Source organism: Equus asinus, unplaced genomic scaffold (assembly GCF_041296235.1).
Source record: "Equus asinus isolate D_3611 breed Donkey unplaced genomic scaffold, EquAss-T2T_v2 contig_2, whole genome shotgun sequence".
NCBI lineage: Eukaryota > Metazoa > Chordata > Mammalia > Perissodactyla > Equidae > Equus > Equus asinus.
The window spans coordinates 46,412-58,894 of NW_027224849.1; the positions used below are offsets into that span (position 1 = coordinate 46,412).

Consider the following 12,483-nt stretch of genomic DNA (forward strand, 5'->3'; position numbering starts at 1 on the left):
TTTCTAAGAAAACACTTTGGCCACAAATATTTGCATATTCAAATTTCAATGTCTGGATTAGAAAATAAGATTTTTTTTCTTTCAAATGGATAAGTTCAGTTCATTTAAGAGCCATAAAATTTTATGTAATACACAGTCTGACTACAATAATAAGTTAAAAATAGCTTATAGTTTTGTACTTAACTTACTCTCTTGTTTGACTCTAGGAAAAATAATATCAGCTCCCCTATGGAAAATTATAATCAAACATCCACTGATTTCATCTTATTGGGGTTGTTTCCACCACCAAGAATTGGCCTGTTCCTCTTCATTCTTATTGTTCTCATTTTCCTAATGGCTCTGTTTGGCAACCTGTCCATGATTCATCTCATCTTCCTGGACACCCAGCTCCACACACCCATGTACTTTTTACTTAGTCAGCTCTCCATCATTGACTTGAATTACATCTCCACCATTGTTCCAAAAATGGTTTCTAATTATTTCTTAGGAAAAAAGTCTATCTCCTTCATTGGATGTGGGGTTCAGAGCTTCCTTTTCTTGACTTTAGCAGTTGCAGAAGCACTGCTCTTGACATCTATGGCCTATGATCATTATGTAGCTATTTGTTTTCCTCTCCACTATCCCATTCATATGAGCAAAAGAGTATGTGTGCTGATGATAATAGGATCTTGGACCATGGGCTCTATCAACTCTTGTGCCCACACCACATAAGCCCTCCAAATCCCGTACTGTCAATCCAGGGCCATCAACCATTTCCTCTGTGACATCCCAGCCATGTTGACTCTGGCCTGCATGGATACCTGGGTTTATGAGTATACAGTGTTTGTGAGCACCACCCTCTTCCTCGTGTTGCCTTTTATTGGTATTGCATGCTCCTATGGCCAGGTTCTCCTTGTTGTCCACCACATGCACTCACCAGAAGGGAGGAAGAAGGCCAATTCGACCTGCAGCACTCACCTCACTGTGGTGACTTTCTATTATGCTCCATTTGTTTACACTTATCTGCACCCAAGATCCCTCAGATCTCCAACAGAGGACAAGGTTCTGGCTGTCTTCTACACCATCCTGACCCCAATGCTAAACCCCATCATCTACAGCCTGAGAAACAGAGAGGTGATGGGGGCCCTAAGAAGGGTAATTCAGAGAATCTGTGCTGTAAAAACGTAGGCAGAGCTTTTTGCATGTGTAGCCAGGACTTGGATACAAGTTCATGTATCAGTGTACAGTAATTAGAATTATTATTTTATGCCTAGAGTGCAAGAACTAAAATTAGAGCAGAAGAAAATCACTCATGTCTGGACAAAATTATTTTGCAATAAACTAATCATTTCAACCCTTATCCTTTGTTCTTCATGGTGCATTTTCACATTAACTTCAAATTCATTTCCAAATGCATTTATTTTTTGCTGATATGCTGTCAGTGAAAATGGTTCTTGGTCATGGAAAGGAAAATGGAAACTGTCTAACTGAAATTGTCATTCAGCATAGAAGTTTTACCACTTTCAAATAAGTCTAAAACAGAAAAATAAGTGTTTCCTGAATGTCAAGATCTAACTGAAATTCAGAAGACTTCTTAGTCTTCTCACGGTAGACCCATAACTTACCAGTTAATCTTTCTTTCAATTTAGAGAGACTTATTACAGGGACTTAGCTGAAACTTCAGCAGGGATTCGGACTTCTCTTTCTTGTCTCTTTTAGGGTGATGAATCCTAGGGAAGTGATTTAACATCAGGAGTACATCAGGATCAACAATGAAAACTTGGAGGTGCTAACAAAAGTCAAGGAAATTGTGAAGTTAATTTTAAGAGGAGTGTTTCAAAGGTTTTGTCAATTAATGGGAATTAGGAATATCAAGGACATTCCCACAATCGCCCATGACATTCTGCACACACAAAGTTTACATCCTAAGTAATGTTAAAAAACAAACTCAGTTGGGGGCCGGCTTGGTGTCTCAGTGGTTAAGTTAGCACATTCTGCTTTGGCGGTCCAGGGTGCACCGGTTTGGGCCCTGGGTATGGACCTACACACTGCTTGTCAAGTTATGCTGTGGCAGGCATCCTACCTATAAAGTAGAGAAAGCTGTGAACGGATGCTACCTCAGGGCCAGTCTTCCTTAGCAAAAAGAAGAGGATTGACAGTAGATCTTAGTGCAGGGCTAATCTTCCTCAAAAAAAAAATTCAATTGAGTAAATTTTACAGATTTTATTGGCTTTATTCAATGATTCATGAATCTGAAAACATCCCTTCTAGCATCCCACCTAGACAGGAAGAAGCTCTGAAGACCTATACAAAAAGACAGACCTTTATAGTCAGAAGGAGGTGGGACAAGGAAGTTATTCTTAAAAAGAGCTGATTGGTTCAGGCAAGGTCAACTTCCCTTGGGGGATGGCGGGGTCCATCAGGTGGCTTACCTCGCTAGTGCTGACCAGTTAATTCCAGACTGAGTGGTTTGAGAATCTAGTCCTTGGAGAGGTTGAAACTGTAATTAAGTTAGGTATATGTCTTGGCTTGTTGATGGGGACTTAGCACAAGTGACTCCATTCTGGACCTGTTGTCTCTTTTGTAACAGTAGCCACTGCTACTCTTGTATTAGATAATATCTCAGATGAGATTTTCTTCTTCATTTACTACTTCTTATAGGTTTCTCTGAAATAGGTTGAGAAAAGTCAATATCTATGTACAAATTTGAGTCACTGATAATATGGGTCAGTTACTATCCTAAACAAGTCCCACTTTTATGGCCAATAAAAATCCCTCAGCTCATGTAAACTTCCCCCCGGTTGAAGTGCTGCCACTGCTCATCAGTGATAACTGCACAAATGTTCTTTATCATCTCAGGTATGGCAGGGAGGGGAAAGGTCATACTCTACAGAATTTGAAGGGCACAGCACAAAATGAAAATATGAGGTCTCTTGTTCTAGAAGCACGAAAAAGTGATTTAGTGGTCCTAAAATGCAAAGTTTTTTCCTTCAAAATTAATTTATTAGCTATAAATGAAATACAAATTACAAACAATATTTCTTGTATCATGATTTTATATATAATAAATAGTAATACTTTATTATGTAATGCCTGTATTGGTCATAATATTTTTCTGGCTCACTTTTCTCCAAATTTATTTTCATCAAAATTTATACTTTTAAGAACTTCATTTGTTATCAATATAATTGAAAATATTGTCAGTCAATGATGGCAAATGCTAAGATGCAATTAACTTTTGATGATTTTTGATTTTGAGAAGCATCTGCTTAAGTTACCGAAGCTATTATGCATGCTTATACGTTGTGAAAATTTGGACTGAATTTCTGATGTTGTATCAAAATATAAATTTTACTACATGTGGAGCTGATGATTCTCATGAGAATTTTTTTCTAAAAAGATTTCTCTTATGAATCAAATTCAACTTAGCAATCCATATAAATCAATTTCATATAAATCAAATTTAATTTTAAATCTGAATTTAATCAATGGCTTTCTAATAATTCCTCTCAAATTTCTGGTAACTTGTGGACTTTGTATAAAAATTCGAAGTGTCCTCATGTTTCTAATGCCTGTTTATTCCTTTTATCATTGTATATTCAATTACAAGTGAAATGCATGCTATTTTTTGTTGTTGCTAATAACTGGCTTTTGAAACTTCAAGGGAAAGAGTTTTCTTTTCCTTCATTAATCTTTCATATCACATTTTAAATCCTCAAATTACCTTTAAATTTTGTTTACAATTCTAATCCTGTGGATGTTTCTTTTGCAATGTTGCAGTAGTTTCAAACCATTGATTCTGGACTCTTCGATGAATTCTGTGAGTCCCTTGTATGCTTCAGTGCAATGACCATGCGTACACGTTTATTTAAAAATTGCTTTCTATCCCCAAATCCCCACCCAGTACATAGTTGTATATTTTAGTTGTGGGTCCTCATGTGTACACTTTTATTTAAAATAATTTACTGGCAAGTTTGCTTCCTAAGCTACCTAGCATTTCCTGTTCTGGCACTCAGGTGAGATAGTTAATAATTTCTTAGGTGACAGAGGGATGGGCTCTGGGACTGAAGGATAAGTCAGCCCCTGCCCCCATCATAGGTCATTGCTGCTGCCAGGCAGAGATTCTCCTTTCTAATGGGCAGTGGCCACTTCCATCATTGTTGTTACACCTGTAGCTGCTGCTTTCATCGCTACCACCAATTAAGTTCCAGGTCTCAACCCAGCTACTCCCTTGGGGTCCTGTGGTGCTTTGAACACAGATGTGTGTGTGCACATGAGGAGGCCAGGCCAATTGCCCTTTGTGCATGCTGCCTTAGCCCACATGTGCAGGTGCTGTTGCTGGACAAAAACTAGCATCCTAATGCTTCCATATAACCTACCTCCGCTGCTCAGGTGTATACTCCGAGATAAAGTTATTAACAATTTCAAGGTTTTAACAACAGAGCATTAAACCAAGAAAGAAACCTTTCTGAGCATGAGACACTATGCAAGCAAACAGGGCACATGCCCGGGAGGGCAGGCCTGAGAAGAGTAGAATGAATGAGCAGGAGAGGAATAATATCATGCAAATCAGGAAAATGATGAGAATGTCTGCTGTTTTTGTCATTTATCATCAGTGGAAATAATCTGATGGAGTGTCATGTTGAGCAGAGATTCCCAATTCAGACTCCTTACCTATTTCAAGTAGTGACTAAGGGAGGTAATCAGGAGATATGGATCAATTTTTTGCCCTGGAACACCATGGCCTAGGCGAAACCATGCCATATCTCTGGATGTAGTTTGTTCAAGAGCAAGATGGAATCATTTTGCCCTTTGGTATCAGTAAATGGTGTAGGAGAGGAAAAATAAGTTTCCTCTATGTTTCTATGTTCCTGGCTAAAAAATCCCCTGTAATAAAAGAAAGATTAACAGGAAACAAGCGCAAGTTTCGTAACATATGCATGCTATATAGATAGGAAAGACCCAGGAAAATCAGCTCCCTGAAATGGCCAAGTCTTCACCTTAAATATCATCTTTAGCTAAAGACGAAGATGTTGGGGGAAAGGGGAGGAGCAGTTAGGGGAGGTTACCAGGAAAGGCACAGTAAACAAGAGCATGTTCTTTCTGCAGATTTGAGCTGCCACTTTACTCCATTGATAAGAGTTTCTAGAGATCTGGTCATCCTCCACCACCTGGTTAAGAGAGGGAGAAACCCTTGCAAATGGAAATTTCCCTCATAAATGTAAATATCTCTTGCAAAAGGGTGACTTCTACTCCAGTTTTCACAAGTTGTTCTATGTCTGCTGATTCTTAAAAGTAACCAGCCTATAATGATCTTTATGCCAAAGAGGCACATTTGGGGGTGGCAAATTTTGCTTTCCTTTAATGGCATCATTAAAGTCTCTCTTACTAACTTTACTACAAAAGCAAGGATAATTCAAATTTTCGTGGCAACAAATCTGGAAATGAGGATTAATAGGTCAAAGCAAATACTGAGCACTCCAGGCTATTAGAAATGACCTTGAAATTCTTTATTCCAGTAGTCCCATGGCTCAGGAAAGTAGTAAACTAATTCCCACAGATATTGTGTCTGCACAAATGAAGAAGGCCATTCCTTCTCCCATAAACTCTTACCATTAGGAAGAGCAATATAGAAAGAAGACAAATTATTCAAATATTCTACCAGTATCTCCATTGTTTGTGAGAATCTACCCCAGATCATTTTAAAAACTGGACAATAAAGTCTCTCAGGATAGAAATACCCAAGTTGTCTTCAACTCACAGGGTTCCTGGCTCACTGTTCATTATGTCTCCTTTTAGCCATTTTTATTATCATCCAGTTGTTAACCAATAATTATTACCTTGTACTTCTTCTCCTTGTCTTTTACTGAGGAAGATAGACCCTGAGCTAACATCTGTGCTAATCTTCCTCTATTTTGTATGTGGGTCAGCACCACGGCATGGCCACTGACAAGTGGTGAAGGTCCATGCCTGGGAACTGACCCTGGGCTGCTGAAATAGATCACACTGAATGTAACCACTAAGCTATGGGGCTGGCCCCGTATCTTTCATTTCTTATTCATTCTTCAATTGTTTCATGACAGGAAAATGCAAATTTTAAAGCACATGGTCTCTATTTGGATGCTTTTATAATGCACATTGTGTGCATTGAGTTTTCTTATATATTAAGTTATCAAGGTTTGATTTACAGAAAGGGAAATTCTATTTCTCTTCCTATTTTTAGTGATGAGTATCTTTCTCAGACAATGAAGTGTGGGTGAATTGTGTGATAATATGGATTAAAGTAATAATTGCCTTCTTGTAATGTTTAGTTCAACCCCAACTACTCATTTAGTTGCATTCAAAATCTGGAATAAAAAAGACAGTTGTTATTTGGACCAAATGTCTTATCACTCACTAAATAATTACTGACTAATTGCTGCATTTTACGGGACACGAAGATGTATGTGTCATACAAACTGGGAGCCAATTTCACATTTCGGTCTTAACCTCCATCCTTTTGTCTTATTTCCATGAAGTCAAACAATCATGAAATCCTCTTCATTTTCTCTCCTAAATATTTTTAAATATATTTTTTCCTCACCTATCACTGTAATCACTTGCTCCAAAGTGCACTCCAAACATTAGGAATTATCCTGCTTGTAATGATTATAGTGGTCTCCTTGGTGTTCTGTCTTATCTCAAAGGTTTTAAATGCATATTTGCAGCAGCTAACCGCCAAAGAAATGACACGCTCCCAAGACCCCATTCCTGTTTCACTCTGTGATTATGTTGATGACCTGCTCTTGGAATTGGAAGGGAGTTTGAGATGGAAGAGCGTAGTGTCTGCCCTTGTGACAGAAATAGCATCTTTAGGTCCTATTTTTCAGGATAATGATTGGGGATGTAAATAATGGTGGTTCCTTGGAGGCACTTATAGTTTAATATTTCTGTAAGAGCAGAATCTAAAATTTAAGAGAAAATAAACGATGCTTTCAAGGGTGCAGAGTACAATTCTCTGGAAGCAGTGGCTGTGTTAGTGGTTTCCATTTTCCTGCACTTTCAAATATTTACCCAGCATCACTACAATTGAATGTCCAAGTGGATTTGGACATTTGTACTTTAGAAGATATTTCTATGCAAAGCTTCAACTATATTTGGAAAAAGTCCATATCCCTTACCTTGACCCGTCTGTGAAGCTTCTTTGATCTGCATGTCCTAACTTTCTCCCACTCACAGCTTCCTGCTGCTCTCTTTCCTCAGTCATTTGAGGTCTTTGAGAGTTCTTTCCCTGAGGTTGACATGACCAGTCTCTTCTTCATGTCAGGGTGGCCTCCCTGATGATTCTATGTGATAAATCTCCCTGACTTCATCAATGCCCAGTGTGACTATATAATGTGGGCTTTAGGTGTTTATCGCTCACACTGACATTTGGGCTCCACATGGTCAGAGGCTGTATCTCCTTGTCCATTGTTTTACCCACAGTAACAAGAATGATGAGCATCACACAAAAGTGCTCAGTACGTACTTTGAATTAATAAAGAGTAAATGGAGGCGAATGAATTTCCATGAAATCCTCCCAATTGCTTGTGCCTGGTGCGAACCTTGGAGGCTATTTTTTTCAGTTTGTCATTATCTCATCAGCACCTATTGTTGTTACTGTTGTATAAAAGTGAGTTGATTGTTGAATGTCTCCAGGATATAGTTGGAAATAGTGTATTTTTTACTAAATGAGAAATTGTATCATTGGTGATTTTTAGAGGGTAAATCAATGGTAGAAAGACCTGAACACCAAAGCCAAAACCCAAAAATTAATCCCAGAGGTCATATGAAGAGCAGGAAAACGTACATACATTTTTTTTTAATCCAAGAAGAAAAACAGGCTCCAGGAAAGCAAATAAATGAATTGTATCAAAGACTGAGGAGTCTGACTCACATTTCATTGCTCATCTGAAAGGGAAAGGGAGACAGAAGGGGATGAATCCCGACTTTTGTGTAGAGAAATTATCTCGCTATTTCTTCCTTCAGATGTTTCATGCAGCATGTTCACAATTTTCTTAAATTGTATCACATTTCAATATGCTCAGTTGAGTCCACAAATAACACAATACAGATATGTCCCTAGCATTTGCATGCCATATCACCCCATTCTTCTCTGGGAGGCACTACATAATGTGTCTTTTTCTACACCATCAAGCAATTAACTCAATTTTCTCCAGACACTGATTAGGTGTCCTACAAATTTAACTAAATTCTGACACTATTAACCTAAGGATACCATCAGATTCCACAGGTTTAGGGTTCAGTCCAAAAAGGCTGTCCCCACCTTAGATGCCAATCACAAGTCCAAGTGCCAGTGCTTCTGACCTGTGACCTATAAAATGGAGGTGCCCATGAGCCCCTCCTCATTTGTGATTAATCTGCTAGAGTAGCTCAAAAAACTCAGGAAACTGCTTTACTTACTAGGTTATAGGTTGATTACAAAGAATATTAAAGGATATGGATGAACAGCCAGATGAAAAGATAGATAGGGTGAAGTCTTGAAGGGTCCTGAACAGAAGAGCTTGGGGCTCTGCGTCTGGAAACATTCCACTTCATCAACCTAGAAGATCTCTAACCCCAGTCCTGTTGTGTATAAAAAAGGTTTTACTACTGCTATTTTACTGATACACTTAAAGGTACTTCAAACTATGAAGGGGGTTATGTAGGAGTTTTAATGGTCATAGAAAAGAATGAAGGCTTGAAAGAGTCCATCCTTCAAACTCTCCATTCACTGCCCAAGTTCACACTGCCAGTATCTTTCCCTGGCTTCTTTAATACCTTTTAAAGTGTTTTTGTGACTAGAGTCTGTTTCAAACTTATATTATATCCTATACAGTGTCATCCAAGTTTTTTTTTCTAAAATACAAATGTGATAGTTTCATTCCACAAGCTATAATTTTCTATTGAATGCACAAGACTTTCCAAACTTAGATTCATATTCCACTGCTTCTAAAGGTACATTATGTCTACTTTTACCTGTTTGCTATCCCAAAATGTGTTCCTCTTTGGCTTGAGTATTTTTGAGAATAAAAGACTAAGGAAGAAACTTTGACCTTCCCCCTAACTGCCTGTTCCAAAGAGGAGCGACCAACACAGATAACAATAGTATTATATGAACTAGATGTGGTGGACAGGGAGGAAACTAACAAGGCCCATTTCATCAGTCTTCCCATTTTCCATCGTCTTTGCAAGGTATGGCAAACATTTGTCTATTTAACTTTTGCCTTTCCAGCTACATGTGTATTGCCTTCCTTTTCTTTGAAGTCCCAAACCAATACCACAAACATCACCTTCTGTCTTTAGCTGAAGATTGTATTTAAGTGGGGGCTTTGGCTATTCTGGTGAGTTACTCAGTTTTCCTGGCTTTCTTCCATGTTTACATGTTATAGAACTTGTTTGACTTTCTCCTGTTATTTTGTCTCGTGTCAATTTAATTCTTCGACCAGCCAGAGGAACCTAGAAGTGTAGATGAATATTTCTGCCTGCTCTACGTTCAAATTTCAACTTGTGGAAAGTTGTATTTATATTTTACATATTATAGCTGAAACCTAAGTTTCTCTTATTACTTCACATATTGCATGCTGTAGCTACCTAGTCATTTGCCTCTGTGCGTTTAGGTAAATATTTCCTTTAAATACAAATAACTTCTTTCACATCATTTGAATATATAATTTTCTTAATTTAATTTAGAATTAATTGTGATTATTCCCACATGCAGGTCATTTAATCTCAATACTTTAATTGAAATGATAAATACACCAAATTAAATAATCCCATTCAAAATTGTTTTATAAAAGTATGTTAGGAGAAGACAGACTCCAGATATCAATTACAGTTAAGATAAAGCAAAACAGGTAAGCAAAATTAGAAACATCACATTTGAATGCTTCTTTTCTTACTTCATATTCCATTAGCTATATTTTATGTATCACAAATAAATTTTATATACTGCATATATGTAATTTAAAAATTATTTTATGTGATGCTCTAAGGCTGTGCTGTCCAATGCAGTAGCCATTGGCACCATGTGGCAACTGGGCACTTGAAACATGTATAGTCAAAAGTTCAATGTCCTCTAAATTTAAAATACACATAAAATTATGAAGACCTACATTAAAAACAACATAAAAGGGGCAGGCCCCATGGCTTAGTGGCTAAGTTTGTGCACTCTGCTTCAGTGGCCCAGGGTTTCACTGGTTCTGATCCTCACTGTGGACCTAGCACTGCCCATCAGGCCATGCTGAGGTGGTGCCGCACGTAGCAGAACCAGAGGGACCTACAACTAGAATATACAACTATGTACTTGAGGGGCTTTGGAAAAAAGAAGAAGAAGAAGAAAAATATGGAAACAGATGTTAGCTCCAGTGCCAACCTTTAGAAAATAAAAATTAAAAAACATAAATGATCACATTAATAATTTTATATTGATTACATATATAAATTATAATATGTCGATAAGAGTATATCACTATATAAATAGCAATATATGTACAAACATATGTAATACAATATATTGTAATATGTTATTAATATAAATGTTAATATTAATTTTGATTATAATGTTTGGCATTAAATCAATAAACTCTTTAAATCAACTTCACTTTTTAAATGTGGCTATTAAATTTCACTATTTAATTGTGAGTCACCTTATATTTCTACCAGACAGTGCAGCTCCAGGGTATTCTGGTCAACATGTAAAGGGAAATAAACAAGAGCAAGGGCAGCCATGACTATTCTTTTATAGAAGAGATTACCCCAAACATTCTGTTATGGCCCCAGGTCTTCCTCATTTTCAGGCTGCCGATAATGGGATTCAGCGTGTGGGTTAAACTGGTGTGGAACACTGCTAACAGCTTATATTCTTCTGGTGAGCAGAGATTCCTGTTCTAAAGACAGATGTAGACAAAAGGTGCATAGTAAAATGTCATTATGGTTAGATGTGTTGCACAGGTGGTGAAGACCATTTTTCTTCTCTCTTTTGAGTGCATACAGTAAACAGCAAAAGGGACATAGCCATAGAAAGCAGTGATTCAAAGGAAAGAAAAAAGGAAAGAGAGGCTTGTGCTCACAAAAAACATGTACTCATAGACACAGGTGTCCCTACAGGCCAGAGGCAACATAGTTGAGACATTGCAAAAGAATTGACTAAGGCAGTAAGGAATGTGGAGGGTGTAGACTGGGTGTGGCAAGGAGTTTATAAATCCCCAAACCAAGATCTTATGATCATCTTTACATGCATTATTTTACTCATTCATATGGGCTAATGGAGGGGGTGCAAATAGCCACATAACAATCACAGACCATGAAGGCCAGTAGTAAGACTTCAGAACGTGCCATGGTCAGGAAGAAGGAGTTTTGCACCCCAAACCCCAGGTAGGACATGCCTCTCTGGCCAGGGAGGAAGTTGAACACCATCTTGAGGATGGTGGTACAGATGTCCATCAGGTCCATAAGGGAGAGCTGGCGGAGGAGAAAGCACATCAGTGTGTGGAACTGGGGATCCAGGCGCATGAGGTGAACCATTGCTGAGTTATCCAACAAGGTTTGAAAGAAAATGAGGATGATAAAGAACAAGAGGAGCGCTCCAGCTTGATTTGGGGGAAATAATCCCAGCAAAATGAAGTGATTTGAAGTTGGATTCCATTTCTACATGAGAACTCACTGCTTTAACTTCCTTGAAAGAAAAAACAAAAACAAAGCACAGGACATGAAACAAAACAGGAGCGTAAAAAGAACTCTGACTTTACTAATGTTTGTTAGAATGAATTGTTTTTCCTTCAATCTTGCAGCTTTTCTTCAATCAAATTCAGAAATGAATGCTCCCTCTCCAAGTTTCCTAGTAAGCATTTCAGCAAAAGATCTTAAAGTATAAAGTCATGTCATAACCAGCAAAGATAAACAAGACAACTAAAGCATTCCTCTGTAGATAACTCCTGGCAAAGCACATGGCTCACAATTTATCCGCAAATCACAGAAATCCCTGCATCCCTGAACGTCTGTCAATCTGACACATCATATTGACAACAGTAACTGGAACAAGTGACTCAGAAACACTTTGCATGCTTGAATTCTAAGTCCTTTATTACTGAGGTTTCTTCTACGTCGTCAGTTTCTGCTCTTTCCTCCCCACTGCCACTACTCCAGCCAGGCAAACCATGATTCTTTACCTCTCATGTACTTTATAACTTCTATGTCTTTACTGAAAATGTGCCCACCACCCAAAATCAATGTCTTTGAACTATGAAAGTATGTATTGTCTGCCCTACATCTACCTTAATTATAAAATATTACTTGAATATTCTTTCTTCTGTAATGATGTTTCCATTTTCTGAAGCCCTACAGAATTCAAAGTCAAATGCGCATATTTTTATACATAGTTTTCTTCATCAGGCAAGTTACACATGACAAAATTCACAGATTACATGATATATATTTTTGCACTCCATTTTCCACTGCTTCAAGCAATAACTAGTATGACAATGA

At 37.8% G+C, this 12,483-nt stretch overlaps 1 pseudogene; it reads left to right on the plus strand.

The window, feature by feature from the left end:
- The first annotated feature begins 228 nt into the window (after positions 1 to 228).
- LOC139043331 (olfactory receptor 2L5-like) lies at positions 229 to 1,167 on the plus strand (annotated as a pseudogene).
- The last annotated feature ends 11,316 nt before the right edge of the window (positions 1,168 to 12,483 follow it).